We start from the raw sequence: 18605 nt of genomic DNA, 5'->3' as shown, positions 1-18605 counted from the left end.
AATATATTATATATATAATATATATATTATATATATTAACAGCTGAAGGACCATTACAACTAAAACTATAAAATATTGAAGAAATAAACTGAAGAAATGATTAAGAGTGAAAATACCTCCAAGTTCTCAGACTTGCAAAATTAGTATTGTGAAAATGGACATACTGCCAAAGGAAATCTACAAATTCAGTACAACATACATAAAAATCCCAATGTCATTTTTGACTGAGATAAAGACAATATAAAAATTCTAATGAAAGTTCTAGAACAACAGAAGGAATTTTGGGTAAATTAGCAATAATGAACGAAGGTATGACATTCCAAAACTTTAACTTTACAACGAGCTACAGTAGCAAGTAAGATTGGTACTGGCACAAAAATAGGTTTGAAGACCAGTAGTATAAACTAGAAGTCGCATTAATAAACCCATATACTTGCGTGCATCTGGGATTTGATAAAAGTAGTAAAAAGTACATGTTGGAAAAAATGGCAATCTTTAACCAATGGTGTTAGGAAAATTGGATATTTGAATATGGCTGGCACCTTATTGGTTACAAGGTTGGGTGGCAGGACCTAGCATCTTGTCTTCTTGCTGGGGGAAGGAAATGCCCCCACCCATCACCTACCTCCCAGGTGATGGGCATGCCTGGAACCATGGAGGCTGTAGCCAGTACTTGGCTGAGAAGTTAATGAATCTGTCAGTCCATTGCCTGGGACTGGGAATTTCCTGTGGCCCTACCCTGGGCTTGGGCCCTATTTAGGCCCAGACCAGCCTAGCTGCCTCTACCATCATGTCTCCATGATCCTGTCCTGTGTCCTGTCTTCTGGCTTGTCTCTGGTCATCATGGCATCCCAAATTTTGTTCTCCATCAGAGCTGAATTAGCTTGCTGGTATTGTTTTTGTTCTTTTCTTCCTCTCTCTCGTTTTTCCTAATTCTGTTTTGTGTAGTTGAGTGCTGCAGGCCTTTGTAACTACGGTCTGCCTGTAGCCTGCTAATTGTATAATAAAGACTCCAATATTTTATATTAAAAAATGTGGCTTCTGGGATGATTCACCTTATAACACATCCATATGTAAAAAAACCAAAGCTGGATCTCTTGACTGTCACACTGTCTACTCAAAATGGAACAAACACTTCAATTTAAGACCTAAAATCTTGAAACAAATACAAGACTGGTTAGGAGGAACACTAAAACTACTGGCATATTAGGAAGGAACTTTCTGAATACAGACCAGGGGTTCAGCTTATTGATAATTGAGAAATCATTTTGTAACAAGGCAAAAAATGTCTGTACAGCAAAATTTGTATTTAATCAAGAAAAAAAAATCAATGTACTGATAGCCAAAGTACAGCCATTCTGGACTTTTGAAGGCCTTTACTGAAAGTATCCATTGTGAAGGCCTTTACTGAAAGTATCCATTGTGAGGACTTTTACTGAAAGTATGAACTCAGGTTCCTGGAAAAACTGCAAAATGTCCTAATAACATTCTGCCCTAGCTACAGCCTAGCAATAGCCATCAGTGGATGACAGGAAGGTACCTAAAGCTCCAGATGTTTCTTAAGATAACATAGTTAACATAGTTTGCTGCTTAACAACTTAGCTCATGCATGCCAGCCAATAAGATTGTTACAAGATTCACTCATTAAATTTCAACCATTCATGTAACCCTTAAGTTGGAAACCCCCTACCCTTGCTAAACTGGGAAGTCAGGGCTCTCAACTCTGACCTGCTCCACAGGTGCCCGTTGTGAGTCCAGGCTGGAGTTTGCAATAAATGACTCTCGTGTGCTTGCATCAGAATCAGTTACTTGGTGGTCTTTGGGAATCCTTATCTGGGCATAAGATCTCAAAATGGAACATCTTTATCAGCTATACATCTGACAAGGGCATAATATCCACAATAGACAAGGCAATCCCAAAGTAAGCTGTCCTAAATTCAGTAAACCAATGAGTGGACAAAGAAATCACATAATTTCTCACAAAAAGAAGAAAGAATTACCAATAAAGACATGAGGAAATGCTCAAAATTCTCATTTTAATATGAATCAAAGTTATATTGCGATTTCATCTTACCCCTGTGAAAGCATCCTATATCAAGTATACAAAAAATAAATGCTGGTTGTGAGTTGAGGAAAAAGGAGCTTTAGTATACTGTTAGTGGGAATGAATGTAGTGTAATATTCAGGAAGACAGATTAAATATTCCTAAAAACTCAACATAAAACTAGCTTGTGATCAAGCAATACCATTTTTGGTCATCTATCCTGAATATTACAAGTCAGTTTGCAGTAAAGACTCTTGAACATCTATGTTTCTTTTTTCACAGTTTTCTATAACCAAGGAAATCAAACCGCCCAATGCTTTCTGAGCGGATAATGAAAATGTTGTGTGTATTATATATGTATATATATATATATATATATATATATATATAAACACTTTTAAATCAAATGTATAGCATAAATTATTACTCCTTTTAAATTCTTTAATAACTGATTAATAAGAAAAGTCAAAGGAGTAAAATTGTTCTCTTGCTTTCCCTTATCTAGTTTTCCTGAATCATGTCTCTCTACTTTGTGTGATCACCTCCAACCATAGGCTACAGAGAATTACTAAACCTGGAAACTTGCTACTCTCTTCTTGAAAGGTTCTTCAGTTGTTCCACTCAGTATGATTATATCATCTTCTGCCATCAAAATAAATATAACACAATGGCTACCACTCAGAGTGCTATTTATTCATTCATTAGTTAACAGATTTAGCTGAGAGTAAAGCACTGGGTAACTGTATTCATACACACGCCTGTTCTCCTATGTCAGTTGAGGCCTCATTATCAACCAAAATAAAACCTTAAGTTCTATGACAAACAGCTGCTTGTCTCAAAACATGGCAATTGGTTCTGAGAAAGCAAATATTTTTAAGCGGTCCACTTAAGAGGACTTCTTAGGGTAACAAAACTAAACATGTTGCAATGTACAGAGAAGACATTATAAAATCAACTAAGACTTCACAATTGCTGTATGAAAGACAATCAGTCATTGACACTTTATTGGTTCAAACGTATTGGGTGGTCTATTTGTTCGTTGCCAGACTTATCAATCACACCAATCAACCATCTATGTATTATTCTTGACTTCCATATTGCACCCTCCCTCTCTGTTTTCTTTCTCTTTTTCTTTTTAAAATGGAAACCATCACATCTGAACCATAGTTTCTACAAGTTAATCCTCTTTCAAATTGGGCTGTAGATCCCAACTGTGTAAAATGTTAAGGGATCCCAGAAACCTAAAGAGGAGAATGGGCAGCCATCTTACAACAGCCTGAAAAGACCACTGACAGCAACTACTATAGGAAAAGTATTTTGGAGAACGACAGTACACTATCTTCTAGAGTCTGGTTTAACAAGGAAAGCTACAGCTAAAGATTCTTAAAATTACTCTTTGTAAGCCTATTAGCTATTAATCTGTATAAGATTATCTCTGGTTTCTCCAAGTTGTAAATCAGAAGGAGGTGATTCACCTTTCAATCTTACCACACTTTTCCCCATTTTTTCTTCCTTGCTCTTCTTAAGGGAAATGATTGTATATGAAATATAATAGCCACCAATTATTCCTTTCTTTTTCTTTCTTTCTTTTTTTTTTTTGCAGTCACAGGTTTTAAACTCTGGGCTTCGGCACTGTCTCTGACCTCTTTTGTTCATGGATGATGCTCTACTACTTTGAGCCACAGCTCTACTTCTGGTTTTCTGGTAGTTTTAGAGATAAGAATCTTACCAATCAACCTTCTCCATTTAATCCTTGAGCTTCATATCACCAAACTTTTCCCCCTTTTTTTCTTTTTCACACTTCTTTAATGGAAATCATCTTATCAGAACCATATTTCCCAACAATTATTGCTATCATATCTGAGTTTCAATCCCTGTATACAGTAATATATATTACTCATGTATCTCCCACCTCCATTCCCTAATTTTTATCAATAACAAACCACCTCCTAATAATCTGCTCAAATAATGATCATTTGTTTTTCGGTTCTATTTCCTTTGCTGTGTTTTTTTATTTCAGCCTTCTATTTCCTGTTTCTGAATGTCCTATTGGCTAATGTACTTCTTCCTCTTCTTCTATTATCCTTTCGCTTTTTTCCTTGTCATTCCTCAGACTCCTTATTACTGAAGTTTGCACCTAAACATCTGTGTATGCATTTATTCTTTTCTCCACAGTTTCACAATACGGGGTGAATACCACATTAGATACCTTTCCCCTCCCCTGAATAACTCATTTCATCTCCCCACTAACCTGTGCTGTAAATACCTACTCTCAATACTTCCCAACCAATATTGTAAAATACTTCCAATTATTCCAACAGAACTTCCCCTTCATCTCTGAACTACTCCTACTCTGTGAATTATAACCTTCCAGAACAGGAAGTCTCTCAGGAAAATTCATATATTTATAGTAATTACTTATTTTTTTTCAAAAGTCAAGGGTACAGGATAGATTCTATTAGTGTTACAGGGTACAGGAGAAATCATGAACAAATTTCATGTACTTGAGTTAAAGTAAATTGAATATTGAGTGATGTAATGACAATAAAAGTAAGAAGAGTTGTACATATATTTAAGAGATGATCCATGACACACACACACACATAAAATGAATTCAAACAACACTAAAGTTCTAAAAATGTCATATCCTGTATTTTAAAAAGTCCTTGATTCCAACAAAATAGTATGATATGTACAAAAATTGGTAAATAAGTACACAACAAGCATGAAAATAAAAAATACAAATAAGAAACCACTATGCATGGTGACAAATGCTTCTTATTTTCAACATGCTGGGTGCTAAGGCAGAACAATTGAGTGTTTATGGACAGCCTGTGCTAAAATAATAAAATTCTGTGGGAAAACAAAACCAAACAAACATAAGAATAAAAAAGTTTGTATGTGATCAACTCAAAGAAAAAATAAAAGTAATAACTCAGGGACACATAACATAGCAACAGATTCTCAAGGGGAATAAGGGAAGATAAAATTTGGCATATAACCAAGAAACCACACAGAAGAAAGTCAAAGTAGAAAAGTACATAGAGGGGGAAGAATGCTAACAGTTCTCTGGACCAGGAGAGGGAATAAGAAGTCAGCAAGACTTTTGATTTTTATCAATTTTTATCAAGTTATCCAACGTAGGGATCCGTAAACTCAGTGGTAGGAAAAATAAACCAAAATAAAGAGAAAATAAGTGAAATGAGGCAAAGCCCTCAATCAATTTTCCTATTTTTTAAAATATGTGGTTTCAACTAGAGAGAAAATAATGCTAATAACAATACCTAACTGCTAGCCAGCTACTGGAGGTTCACACATGCAATCCTAATAACTCAGGAGACAGAGATATGAGGACTGCAGTTCAAAGACAGCCAGAAGGTCAATCAGACCTCTTACTCCAATTGCACAGCAAAAAACTGAAGTTGTGATGCAAGTGGTAGAACTCCAGATTTGAACAAAGAAGCTGAGGAAATGAGATCCTGCATTGAGCTCCAGTTCTAACATAAAGCACACCCCAACAAATAACTAGTATGTTGCTGGCAATAATAGGAAAGGTACTACATTTAAATCTGTATTTCATAGCTAAAATATAAATAAATTCATATATAGTTTAAATGAAGTCATGAAAGCATTTGAAGAAAACAGACATCAAGTTTTCTAACTGTGGTGTCAGGGACAAATCTAAAAGCAAAACACAAAAATAAAAAGTAAGAAAATACCAAAAAATATTTGAAAAAATCATTTTTATATGCATGATAGGGTGACCTCTACAGTGATTGGTTAGTTCCTTTTCCTCCCCTTTTATGCCATGCAGGTTTTTTTGCTTTAAAAATGTTTGTTGTGTGATAATAAATTCCTGCTTGACTTGACTCCCTGCTGCATCTGTCTGTCTCTGAGGCTAAGGGAGGCTGGGGAATGGGCAAGTGGCCCACTTACCTTTCCTCGGACCCTGTCCATCTTCCATGAGATGGACAAAAACCCAACAGATATGTTTATGGTTTATAAAAATTAATTTGCAATACATTTGATAGTTAATATCATAAACTTTTTAAAAGGTTTTAAAGCCTTTAGATACAAGTGTGCAGGCAGCAAAATGAATACTACAACTTTTTTTAGTTGTTTTTCAAAACTCGCTAAAATGAAATCTTTCTATTCTACAGTAGTGGCTCACACTTTTAATCATAGCATCTCAGAAGGCTGAGGGTCTTAGCTCAAAGACAGCCCAAGCAAGAATGTCCTTAAGACTCTCATTTCTAATTATACACCAAAAAGCTACAAGTAGAGTTTATAGCTCAAGTTGTAGAGGACAATAAACTACAAAGCACCAGTAAGGCCCTGAGTTTCCTCCCCAGTACTGGCACAAAAGACAAAATAAAACATATTTGTAATCAAATGAAATAAATTCATGTATTACTGAGAGTAATATAAATTGTCATAAATTTTCTAGAAGGCCCATTGAAAATATGTATAAAAAGTACTAAAGGCACAAATGTTCTTTAATCAGTTGGCCTTTTACTCAGTGTAGCAAACATTAAAATTAAGGCAGCTTGGTAAGATAAAGTAATACTTATCTTAACTTAAAAGTACTATTCTAAGATATTAAAAGTTGCCGCCAGTATTTCTCATTCTCATTTCTTGCTTCCTACCTCAACATATAAGATTAATAAACTAATATTATTAAATAACCAATATTATCTACTGGTTAGTAAGAACTTATCCAGCGACTGAAGGAAAATAAACTCCTCCAACAGCTCACTCAAAAAGTTCACTTCATCTTCTACCACAAAGTACATCTATTCACTTTCAATTCACCTATTGCCTTTATAAATATAATCCCTTTCCTGCTTCTAGTGACTAAAAATCCAAATGGTCATCTTCTTCATAAACAACCTCAGTAAAGATACAGCACAATTACATCCTTGGACTCACATGACTTAACCAAAAGAAAACTTCAATTAAAGAGGTAGCAAGGCATTTGTTAATGGAATATATAAATTAATCTATTCCATTACCATTTGCTCTATACCTGCTGCATGAAAGCAGGACACATTTTCTAGAGCTAGGATTAGAACTCAGAAATCAAGACTCAAGTTCAAGAATAAATATAACAAGCACTTTGGAAAAACGAGGAATGGAAGGGTATCAATTCGTTATCATCACAGTGATTGAGAATTGTATCCTCCCTTCCCTCCCTGAGTCTCACTGAAGATTATGTGACAGGGAATTAGTTCTTTGCAAAGAGCACAGAGTTCATTTTTGAGATTCCAGCCAGCAACGTTTTCTGGATTATGAGGGAGATAGGTAGCTTAGGTGCTACCTATCATCTGTACCTAGATACTGAATCCCCTTACATAAAATCCTCTGTATTTCTTCAACATTTTCAATGGCATGCTAATTTCTTTTATTGTTTCTTTGTTCATTTTTTTGGTTTTTGATTGTAAAAATACTGAACAGAGGAGTTACAGTTACATGAAGATGGTAATGAATACATTTCATATCAAGCATTATTAGCTGCTATGTTTTTAATATCTTAAATTTCTTAATTATTTTATTCATGCCTTAAGAGGACTAGAATGGAAAAAATAACATTTTTCCACCATGAGCTCATATTTACTCTAAGATACCAAAATTGCTTATAATTGTATATATTTCTCCAAACTCATTTTTCTGCTATGGCTCCATGGATTGTATATCTTTATATACCAATTAAATTTGGTATGCCACACATGCAATAACTGACCTAGGGTATGAGGTTGCCATGTTTCTATTTCTCACTGTATATGTATAAACATATGTATGTTTATACAGAAGCCAATTTCTTTTCATTCTAATTTATATGAATTGGACTTTTGTCCAATTTCATCCAAGTTTTCTGGTGTCAAGTAATTTTTTCTACTTTGAACACAATGTGAATCACATGTCATACACTCAACTTTTATGGAGAAATTTTTGCCAACTGTGATGTGGTTTATCTACCAGATTCCATCCATGCGGGAACCATATGGCAAAGGTGCTTTCTATCTATGCTACATTTCATTTTGTTAGTCACTGAAGAGTTAGTGACTGCATTTTAGGTACAGGTTCAATAGTAACAGTGGGGCAATAAGATGCCTTAGAGAATAAGACTATTAACATGTGATAGTTATACTGGCATAAATTTGTGTGCATATGACATCACAAAGCTGATAGCTCATCACAATTTTATCACAGCTTAGTGTTCAGACAAACATGAATGCTAGAGTTGTACTAAAAACTGCAGATGCTAATCTTACTGAATTCTGTTCAGGATGTGACACTGCTGCTTGCTATTATAGCTACAGTAATCCAGAGGGCAGTGGATTTCAGTATGGCCAAAGATTACTTCATTTGTGAATCTAGTCATTTGGGTTGAAATCATTGACTATTTTTTGTTTCAATGCTCATTTTGATAATGCTGCTCCATAGCTATTTTCACCTCTTGGACCACCAAGACATACTGAATTAATCTATTTTCATTGAGAAGCACCATATAAGGTACTGTATTATTTTGTTTCAGATTATTTCTATTTATTCATTTATTTAAAAAGCTGCCAGAAAGAAAGTTTCCACTAAAGGAAAAGGGTGAAGACATATTTTTATTTTTATTTTATTTTATTTTATTTTATTTTATTTGTGAACATACTGTACAGAGGGGTTACAATTACATGGGCAGGATAATGCATACATTTCTTAACAAGCATTGCAGCCTCCTCCTTTGTTTACCCTTCACTTCCTTTCCCAACCTCCCCGCTCTCCCCCACCCAATCCTTCCCCCATTATCCCCCACCGACCTTGTAAAGCTCGTTTTTGACATGAAAATTTGTACTTCTCATTGTTGCAACAGGTCCACCTGAATCCTTAAACGACTTGTTTTTCCCCATCTCCTCCACAAGTTATACTGACATCAAATATAATGAAAGCGGGGGTAATAATGTGGGGGAGGGACATACAAAGCAAAAAAGAAATAATCTTATAAATGCATTAGAAACACATGCATGAAAGAAGAAAAAAACATTAAAATACATATCTAAGGGTTCATTTTCCTACCATCACATTATCTGACCTTTTTGGCTTGACTCATACATATACTAGATATTAAAAATAAGGAAAACCATGGGACCTGTGTTTCTTTTGGCCTGGCTTACTTCCCTTAATATAATTTTTTCCAAGTTTTTCCATTTCCTAACAAATGGGGCAATGCCATTCTTTCTGATGGAGGCATAGAGTTCATTGTGTATATATACCACATTTTCTTGATCCATTCATCTACTGAAGGGCATCTGGGTTGGTTCCATATCTTAACTATGGTAAATAATGCTTCAATACACATAGTTGTGCTGGTAGCTTTAGTGTGGTCTTGTTTGTAAACATTTGGGTAAATGCCCAAAAGTGGGATTCCTTGGTCATAGGGGAGCTCTGTGTGAAGTCTTTTGAAGAATCTCCATACTGCTTTCCAAAGTGGTTGAAAAAGTTTACATTCCCACCAACAATGAAGTAAGGTTCCCTTCTGTCCACATCCCCTCCAGCATCTGTTGTTGTTAGAGTTCTTGATTTTTGCCATTCTAATTGGAGTGAGGTGGTATCTCAATGTTGTTTTGATTTGCATTTCTTTTATGGCTAGTGATGTTGAGCATTTCTTCATGTGTATATTGGCCATCCTTCTTTCTTGTTCAGAGACGTTTCTCTTTATATCTTTAGCCCACTTATTTATTGGGCAGTTGTTTATTTGAGAATTTGTTGTTTGGGGACTTAAATTTTGAGTTCCAAGTATATTTTAGATATGAGACCATGGTCGGTTGTATGGCTAGTAAAGATTGAAGACATATTTTTAAATTAAAAAATCCCATCAGAGCTCCTGAGTCTGTTTCCACCATCATCACTGCAAAATCAATGTTCTACAACGGAGTATATTACCAAAATGGTGATGATGTTTCTGTGATTGATAATCAACATGGAAAGCTCTACTATGCTCAGATCAGGGGTTTTATCTACGACCAGTATTGAGAGAAGAGCGCAGCACTGATGTAGCTCATTCCCACTCGCTCTAACCCCACAGATCAGTTTGATCCTTTGTCTCATATCATATGGCCAGAGGAAGACCTTCCCAGGAAGATGGAATACTTGGAATTTGTTTGTCATGCACCGTCTGAGTATTTCAAGTCAAGGTCACCACCATTTCCCACTGTCTCCACCAGACCAGAAAAGGGCTATATATGGACTCATGTTGGACCTACTCCTGCAATAATGTTTAGGAGACAGTTACCAAACACTTGTAGTTACAACTAAATCAGAGGCTGGGAAACTCAGTAATATATCCCTTACCCAGCATGCCTAAGACCCTGGGTTCAAAACAAACAAACCCAAAAGTGGATTTTTCATTTTCTTATATTTATACAACTCTGAAGAAGATAACTTCTTCCACGAATTGCTTTTTTTGGTCGGTTGTGGGGCTTGAACATGAGGCCTAGGTGCTGTCTCTGAGCTCTTTTTGCTCAAGGCTAGTACTCTACCACTTTGAGCCACAGCTCCACTTCCAGTTTTCTAGTGGTTAATTGGAGATAAGAATCTCATGGACTTTCTTCCCTGGCGTGGCTTTGAACCATGATCCTCAGCTGCTAAGTAGCTAGGATTACAGGAGCCACCAGAGCTCAGCCCATAAAATTCTTATATGGGAAACTAAAAAGTGTGTTCCCAATCACCTAGTAATTGTTAACAAATTCTGCCAAGCCTAGCATGGGGCAGATTCAGCTCAACCAGTCATGATGGAGGTTCTTTGATCAGGCAGGACCCCATTTCCCTGTTTGGGGTGGATATGTTCTGCCCTCAGAACAATTTCCAACAAGTCTTACTCCATCTTCTGTATCATCTCTATGAGGAGCCCTGGTTGTCCCTTTCAAGCTAGCATCCCATCTTTGTGTCTACTATTTCCACGCAGACATTTCTTTGTCAGTACATGGGCTTGAACCTCACACTTGGCATTGTACTGCTTGATTCATGCCTCAAAAAGTCATGACTTAGAGAAAACAAAATGTATTTGAAGGTGAATGTTAGCTTTCTGTTTGTGTATCTTCCCAGGCAAAGGATGCAATTTCTGAGAGACCATTAGGAGTAGGCACGATCTGTTTTTATTCATAATTTACTTCCAGAAACTCAAAAAATGGATTATATTTTTATATAACTACAAAATATTCAGTTTTAAACTTCTCCTCAAAGGTTTAATCAAGTAAAATGTTGCCTTGATCAACAATAAAAAAAAGTAGTGTGGGCTTCCTTTAATGATTATTTCTAATTCAGATTAAAATAGGCCTGAAGAAAGTTTATCTGTAAAGCTGGAAATTCTGATAATTACTCTAATTCTCTTATAAATTAAATATTAAAGCTTTCTATACATGTTCCTAATAATTAAATGTACTTGATTTGTATGTAAAGTTCTTCTTTTGAAATTTTATTCTATACAATGTTTTCTATATATGACATACATATTTTATATCTATTATACTATTTTATTATTGAATTAGATGTGTACACCTATTATGTTATGTTTTTTATGACTTTATTCTATTTAAATTTCAATTATATCAGTAAGATTTTGACTTCCTCACATCCTTACTTCTGATCTTATGCCAGCTACTCTTCTTATTCTTACTGTCCTCCACAGGTGCTCATACGTACTATGTATTGTTGAAATCTCCTATGGTGTGATCTTACCTTATGGTCCTTATTCATTGTCCCTTTGCTCATACGTACTATGTATAGTTGAAATCTCCTATGGTGTGATCTTACCTTATGGTCCTTATTCATTGTCCCTTTGCTTTCTTTCCTTTGTATTTTAATACTTGGGAGCTTAGGAATTTTACTTGTGCCATCTTACCCTTTTTGTGTGTTCTAGATGAAAGTGTATATCTGTGATTATTTGTGTCACTGTAGGTTTTAATATTTGGCTCTCTACCTTAATATTTTGTGTTAATATAACTAACTGGTTGCTGTAGTTATTTTCTGAATTATAAATTTGTTAGGCCAATTTGAATTTGATAATTATGCTACATATTGTGAGCTTCTTCTAATTCTAAATTCTTCTAACTCTAAAGATCTTTGCCACTGATTTCATAAACCTTATGTGTCCATTTGTGTGATCACAAGGCTTCACCATCTGTGACAGCCTGTAAATACATACCGCCTGTTGCTCAATTACATACTGAGTGCAAGTACCACAGCAACGATTTCTGCATGTCGTGCAGACAGTGAGGTGCCTTACTCCATGAGGCATGTGCCGTCCTGAGGTTTGGGGCATGCTGCTTTCCTTGGGCCATGGGGGCTAACCCATCTCAAACAGGGATTAGGGAGGTTATTTGACCAGGCAGGACCCCATTTCCCAGTTTAGGGGTGGAGTTGTTCTGCCCTCAGAACGAATTCTGGCAAGTCTCACTCCTGGCTGATACAGCTCAATCAGCCATGATGGGGGATCTTCGACCAGGCAGGACCCCATTTCCCAGTTTGGGGGTGGATATGTTCTGCCCTCGGAACAATTTCCGGCAAGTCTCTCTTCATCTTGTGTATCTTCTCCTCTATGAGGAGCCCTGGCTGGCCCTTTCAAGCTAGCATCCCATCTTTATGTCCACCATTTCCAGGCAGAAACTTCTTTGTCAGTATATGAGCTTGAACTCACACTTGGCATTTTACCACTTGAATCATGCCTTTACTTTTGACATTTTGCTGGTAAATTGGAGATAAGAGTCTCTGGGATTTGTCTGCCCATGTTGGCTTCAAACCTAGATTCTCAGATCTCAGCCTCCTCAGTAGCTAGGATTACAAGCATGAGCCACTAGTGCCCAGCTTTTTAGCTAACCAGGTTTTGATCAATCTGGATACCAGCGAACTCTTCAGGACACAGCTCTATGTACTGCAGCAAAGGTACCATACATCATATGGTAATAAGTCTCGCTTGTTTTTATCTTGATCAGCATGGGGTTTCAGCTCAGGGCATGGGCACTATCCTTGAGCATTTTCCAAGGCTAGGGCTCTACCACATTGAGCCACAGCTACACTTCCAGTTTTCAGGCAATTAATTGCAGATACATGTCTAATGGTCCTTCCTGCCCTGGGGTGGCTTTGAACCTAGATCCTCAAATCTCATCAACTTGAGTTGCTAAGACTATAAGCATGAAGCATCAACACTCAGCATCCATATTGTTTAATAACTCAAAGCTAGCCAAATATATTTTTCAAAAATATGTACGTTTTGATGTATGTGGAAATTGTCTTCTGTGTAACCCTTCTGGAAGAAATTATTTTCTTGGTCCTTAATGACCTGGGGCCATAATCTTGTGTCATCATGATATCTAATTTCAATTGAGCCACAAGTGTTGCATAATGTAGAGTTCTGTTTGGAAGGAAAAGATATATGTTCTTACTGCATATTGTTATTTTGCTCTCCCTGTGAAGTACTGTGACTTCTTTGCAGTTTTATATGTAGTAGTTTGTCTGGCTTTTGTTTCCTGGTTAGATATAGTGCCTCTATTGCCATAGATTTGTCAGTCACTGTCTTTGGTGTATCTCTGAAATATGATGACCATGTAACTACTAAAAATTTGCAAGTGGTATCTTGTCAGATTTTCATTCCCTCAATAATTCACATTCACTTTCTAAATTCCTCGATAACGTGCATTTTTATGCTGCTAATATTTCCCTGTCTTGCTCATTATTATATTATCTATCTATGATAAGATGAATTAGTTTTGGAAGAATACTATTGAATACGCTATTGTTAAATAGCTAGTGGGAGTATTATAAGTAATATTGTTTATCATATGGAAATTTGATTCACTATAAGTATTACAAAGCACTTCCCAATTTTTTGACAATTGTTTAATTAAACTTATTGTACAATAAGATGGAATTCTAATTATACCAATCTATCCTGAACAAACCATGTGAGAAGCATTGATGGATCTTTCTACAATGTCAGTGTTAAGTATTACTTTCTAGCATTAAAAAAAAATATGAATGAATTATTCTATATGAAGAAAGACACATGGGAGTTTACTGCCTTGTTTAGTTTTCTCCACTGTACTGTTAATATTTATCATCTATTAGTTTGCAAAACTTTTTTTAATGTGTTACACTTCCAGGTATTTATTTTTCCAAGGGCTCCCATAATCTATATATAAATAATTTCACAGGAGTAGGAAATGTGATAGGTACTATATTTTTGCTAATCTACATTAAACAATTTTACATATTTTATTGGCCATCTTTTTTAATACTATTAGTACAAATTTAATGTATATTTCTACCTTCGATGATATTGGGTCACTATTACAGCAAATTTTCCTATTTTTGTTGGACTATGGATTTTCTTAGTGATACTATGGCTTTTATCAGGGATACTGTACACTAAAAATATGTGTGTGCTTATTTTTTCTTCTGAATTTCTATTGCGAATTATATGTCAGGCCTATTATTCACTGACATTATGAAGCTATTTCTGAACTGCATCTCATTTGGCTTTTGAAATTTTTTTCATGTTTCTATAGCTCTCATTTTGCATATTTCTTTGTTGATTAAGAAAGGAACTTTTTCTCTGAAAATTATCTCTATTTTCCTGAATTTGATTTCACATGTAGTTATTTAAGGTCCAGTTTGCCTTGGTTTTAGGTTGTGCCTCATAGTGTTTTCTCTGTTGAGACTTAGTAGTAAATGTGAAGAGTATAAGACCTGATTTGGGTGTAAGTTTCTCCTAAATATGATCTGGTGTTGTGTAGAGAGTTGTGATAATAATTTAAAGGCTTGTAATATATCATAAATCATCTGGCATGGCCAATTGTTTTAAATTTTTTTGAACAGTTGAATTAATTCTACATGGATAAAATTCTTAGTTCACCAATCTATTCTGAGCAAATGATGTCAGAAACATCAATGGCTCTTTCCACAATGTCAAAACCTATCAGGTAACAAACATATTCAAAAGCTGTATCAGGGGCTGGGAAGGTGGTTCAGTTGTAGAGTGCTTGGCTTGCATGCATGAGGCCCTGGGTTTGATTCCACAGTACCACAGAAAATGCTGGAAGTGGGGCTGGGAAGGTGGCTCAGTGGTAGAGCACTTGCCTTGCATGCCTGGGGGCCTGGGTTCAATTCCTCAGCACCACATAAGCAAAAAGAAAAATGCTGTAAGTGGCGGTGTGGCTCAAGTTGTAGAGCGCTAGCCTTGAGCTAAAGAGCTGAGGGACAGCGCCCAGGCCCAGAGTTCAGGCCCCACGACCGGACCCAAAAATAAAAATTCTGGAAGTGGCATTGAGGTTCAAGTGGTAGAGTAGTAGCCTTGAGTTGAAGAGCTGAGGTACAGTGCTCAGGCCTGCGTTCAGGCCCCACGATTGACAAAAAAAAAAAAAAAAAAAAAAAAAAAAAAGCTACATCCATTAACTTTGGAATAACTTAAATTTCCAAGCATGACTGAGGTTACATGATAGTCAAGATATTGACAATACAAAGCTCTTATTTCCCCAAACTTAATTGCTAATATTAACTCTCAGATCATACAGTAAAATTCACCTTTATATGGTCACTGCTATAATTTTAGCAAACTGTTATATTGTTCTTTCCTAATTCTTAAAAATATAATTTTCCTCTTTATCTCCCTGTCCCATCCTTCATATGAAAGAATTCAAGATTGTCTTTAAAACTCCTTATTTTACTGAACTTGGAAGTAAAAGAACACTCGGTACAACAAATAATTAAACTATAAAGATTGTTTAGCCTTCATATCACAAAATAAGGTCACTATGATCAAAATTACACATAAATAAACATGTTAATAATGAAGTTTGTTGTACAAATGTGTGAGGACTGAAAGTAATGTGAAATGATCAATAAAATTCTAAAACGTTCACAAAAGTAAAAGGATATTCTATTTTAAAAATGTCCTTTAACTCCCAACCCACTAGACTGTGCTTGGGGACAGCCCATGGGTCCACATTTTGCCTGGAAATAATTAGTACACATGTATTTTTTTTATTTATGAAACCCAGATCTCATTACTAGTACAATTTTGTTGAGTTAGGGGGACTGAATTTCAGGGTTTCAAAACTCTTAACATATGAGTATGTGAATAACCATTTATATTCATTGTAATACACTACCCTAAAATTTTTGCTCCCAAAATCTGTTGGCCATTTCACATCCCAAACTGTATTTCATCCACACTTTCAAAGTTTCCCGGAATCTCATCAATTTGATTATTGTTAAAATTAACACCAAGGTCTTTATCATAATCTTATAGTGTCCAGATCTGCCTGACTATCAATACAGTAGGCAGTAAGTGTTTGGGCAGGTGGAAAAAGGAAACTATTGTTTAAGATGATGTTAAAATACAATTTCTAGTAGTGTCCTTTTTACATATGAAACAAATGAGTTTTTACTATCCACATTTCTATCTGTAGTCTGATTTGTTTAGATTCTAACAGATTTACCCACTAAGTTTGGCTGGCAGCAATATAGAGGAGACTCTAGCTAACCACTCAAAACTATTTAAAATACCTTCTGCAAAACAATTCCAAAGATTTCTGAAGCACATCATCAGTTAGACCTGCAGCAACAACCCCACTTTTGCTACCAATTTTCTATATTAACTACTTGTCTCTTCACTGTGACCAAATGCATCATACAATCACTTAAGATGGAAAAATATTATATTGGTTCCTAATTTTGGAGATGTTAATTAATCAACCAGGGAAATAAATGGTAAGTTAAACGAATTCACATCACAGTGGCCAGGAATCACAGAAAAGGGAACACAGGAATTGGGTCAGGCAAGATATACCTTAAGAAGATATCCCTTGGTCAATTGCTTCTTCTAATTATGACACAATACCAAAAATTTTGAGAGAAGGAAAAACATTTGCTAGGCAAATAAAGAAAAAAAGAAGCAAATATAACATGAAACACTGGGAAAGTTAGGATTTCCAGAGCATAAAATAAAACCTTTTGCTGAGGATTGGCCATAATATCCCTTAAAGCCTGAAAAAAATTAAAAGAAGACCCCCCCAGAAGGAAGGTCCTGGCAGCACTGGCTTTCTTGCTTTGAAAAATAATCTCTTCTTAAAGGCCATGGCCTAAGTTAGAATATACTTCCCTTCCAATCCTGAGGAAACAAAGTCTGAATGAGCACAAAAATCAGATTTGAGTATACCACATACACTCTTTACAAGATCTTAGGCAGATTAAGGCTCACCTAGAGAATGCTCAAAGATCAATTTAATATTCTAATATAAAGGCTCAGTTCTTTATCAAATCAGTCCTTTTAATAATATTCTATTCATGGTTAACAGCATTTGTTTTTAAGATTTCTCTCATAGTTACATATGACCTTTTTCCAGACGATGTACAATGATGTCCAGCTCTTTTCTGATCCTTTATGGTGTAAAATATAGTTTCTTGTCCTTTGTCCTTTTAGCACAGGACATGTGGTTTCTCTCATCCACCTTATGGTACTAGCCTGTCAATCAAAAATCAAAAAGTGACTTAAGATCTTTTCCTAGAGAGAGGTTTTTGATGGTTAAGTCTCTAGTGGATCCTCTTTTTAAAAAAAATTAACCATGTTTTCTTTCTCTAACTCTGGACAAACTTTGTGGTTCAATGTTCCCAGAAAGGTATTCACTCCATCTTTGTGATACCAGTTAAAGCACAAACAAATCTGTCTAATCTTGTTCCTCAAAAGGCGTTTTCTCTCTAATTTTAGAGAGGCTCTTATCTTGATTCCATTCTCAGACCTTAATTTTTTAAATAGTAATTATTTTATGATTAAAGAATTTTTCTAATAATACCCTAAACTAATATTTACACATATTTATTTTTGTGTTTTCACCAATCAAGCAGTGTGTAAAGCCTTTGTCACTAGAATTAATAGAAAACAAATACTTTGACCGTTTTTCATTTTTGAGCCAAATATTTATGCATAATTCAAGTACACATGTATGTAAGCATTTTTAAATGGCTTATTTTTAATACATAATGCTATTAGAAGAGTTGGACATCATATCTTAATCAGGTTTAATCAAAATACAGTCTTTCAGAAATTAATAATGGGGAGATAGGGGATAAAGGGTACAATTTTAAACTCAAGTGTCAAACAAGGTTTTGAGATTTGGTTTTTGACAGTGTATAGAGATTGTAACAATAACTTTTGCATTAAAAATACCAGTATAAGATTACTTTTCTTTCTAGATACAGAGCATTTTATTTTCTTCAATAGCAATATAGTATAATTTAAAGGTTGTTTCAAAGACATTTTAAAGTACTAACAGGACAATGACAGTGAAGAGTACATATAGAGGATATGCTTTTAAAAGGACTGCTAATTTTGTATAAGGAAAAATCTTGAAAAGAGAGAAATTTATCTTAACTAGTTATCTAACAAAATTTAAAGATATATCCAAATGTTAATAATAATAGAAGGTCTGATAATAATAGATAATAATAGAAGGTCTGAGTATGTTTCCAAATAGAGATTAGATAGAACTTACAAAATTTTTGCATGTGATTAGATTGG

The 18605-nt window shown here is 35.2% G+C and overlaps 1 pseudogene; it reads left to right on the top strand.

The window, feature by feature from the left end:
* The first annotated feature begins 299 nt into the window (after positions 1-299).
* Positions 300-16641, top strand: LOC138811629 (GATA zinc finger domain-containing protein 1-like; annotated as a pseudogene).
* Positions 16642-18605: the final 1964 nt, after the last annotated feature.

This window comes from Dipodomys merriami, unplaced genomic scaffold (assembly GCF_024711535.1).
Source record: "Dipodomys merriami isolate MVZ:Mamm:240054 unplaced genomic scaffold, mDipMer1.0.p SCAF_541, whole genome shotgun sequence".
NCBI classification, from domain to species: domain Eukaryota; kingdom Metazoa; phylum Chordata; class Mammalia; order Rodentia; family Heteromyidae; genus Dipodomys; species Dipodomys merriami.
Note: the sequence above shows the minus strand (reverse complement) of the source record. Positions and strands in the feature narration are given on the sequence as shown.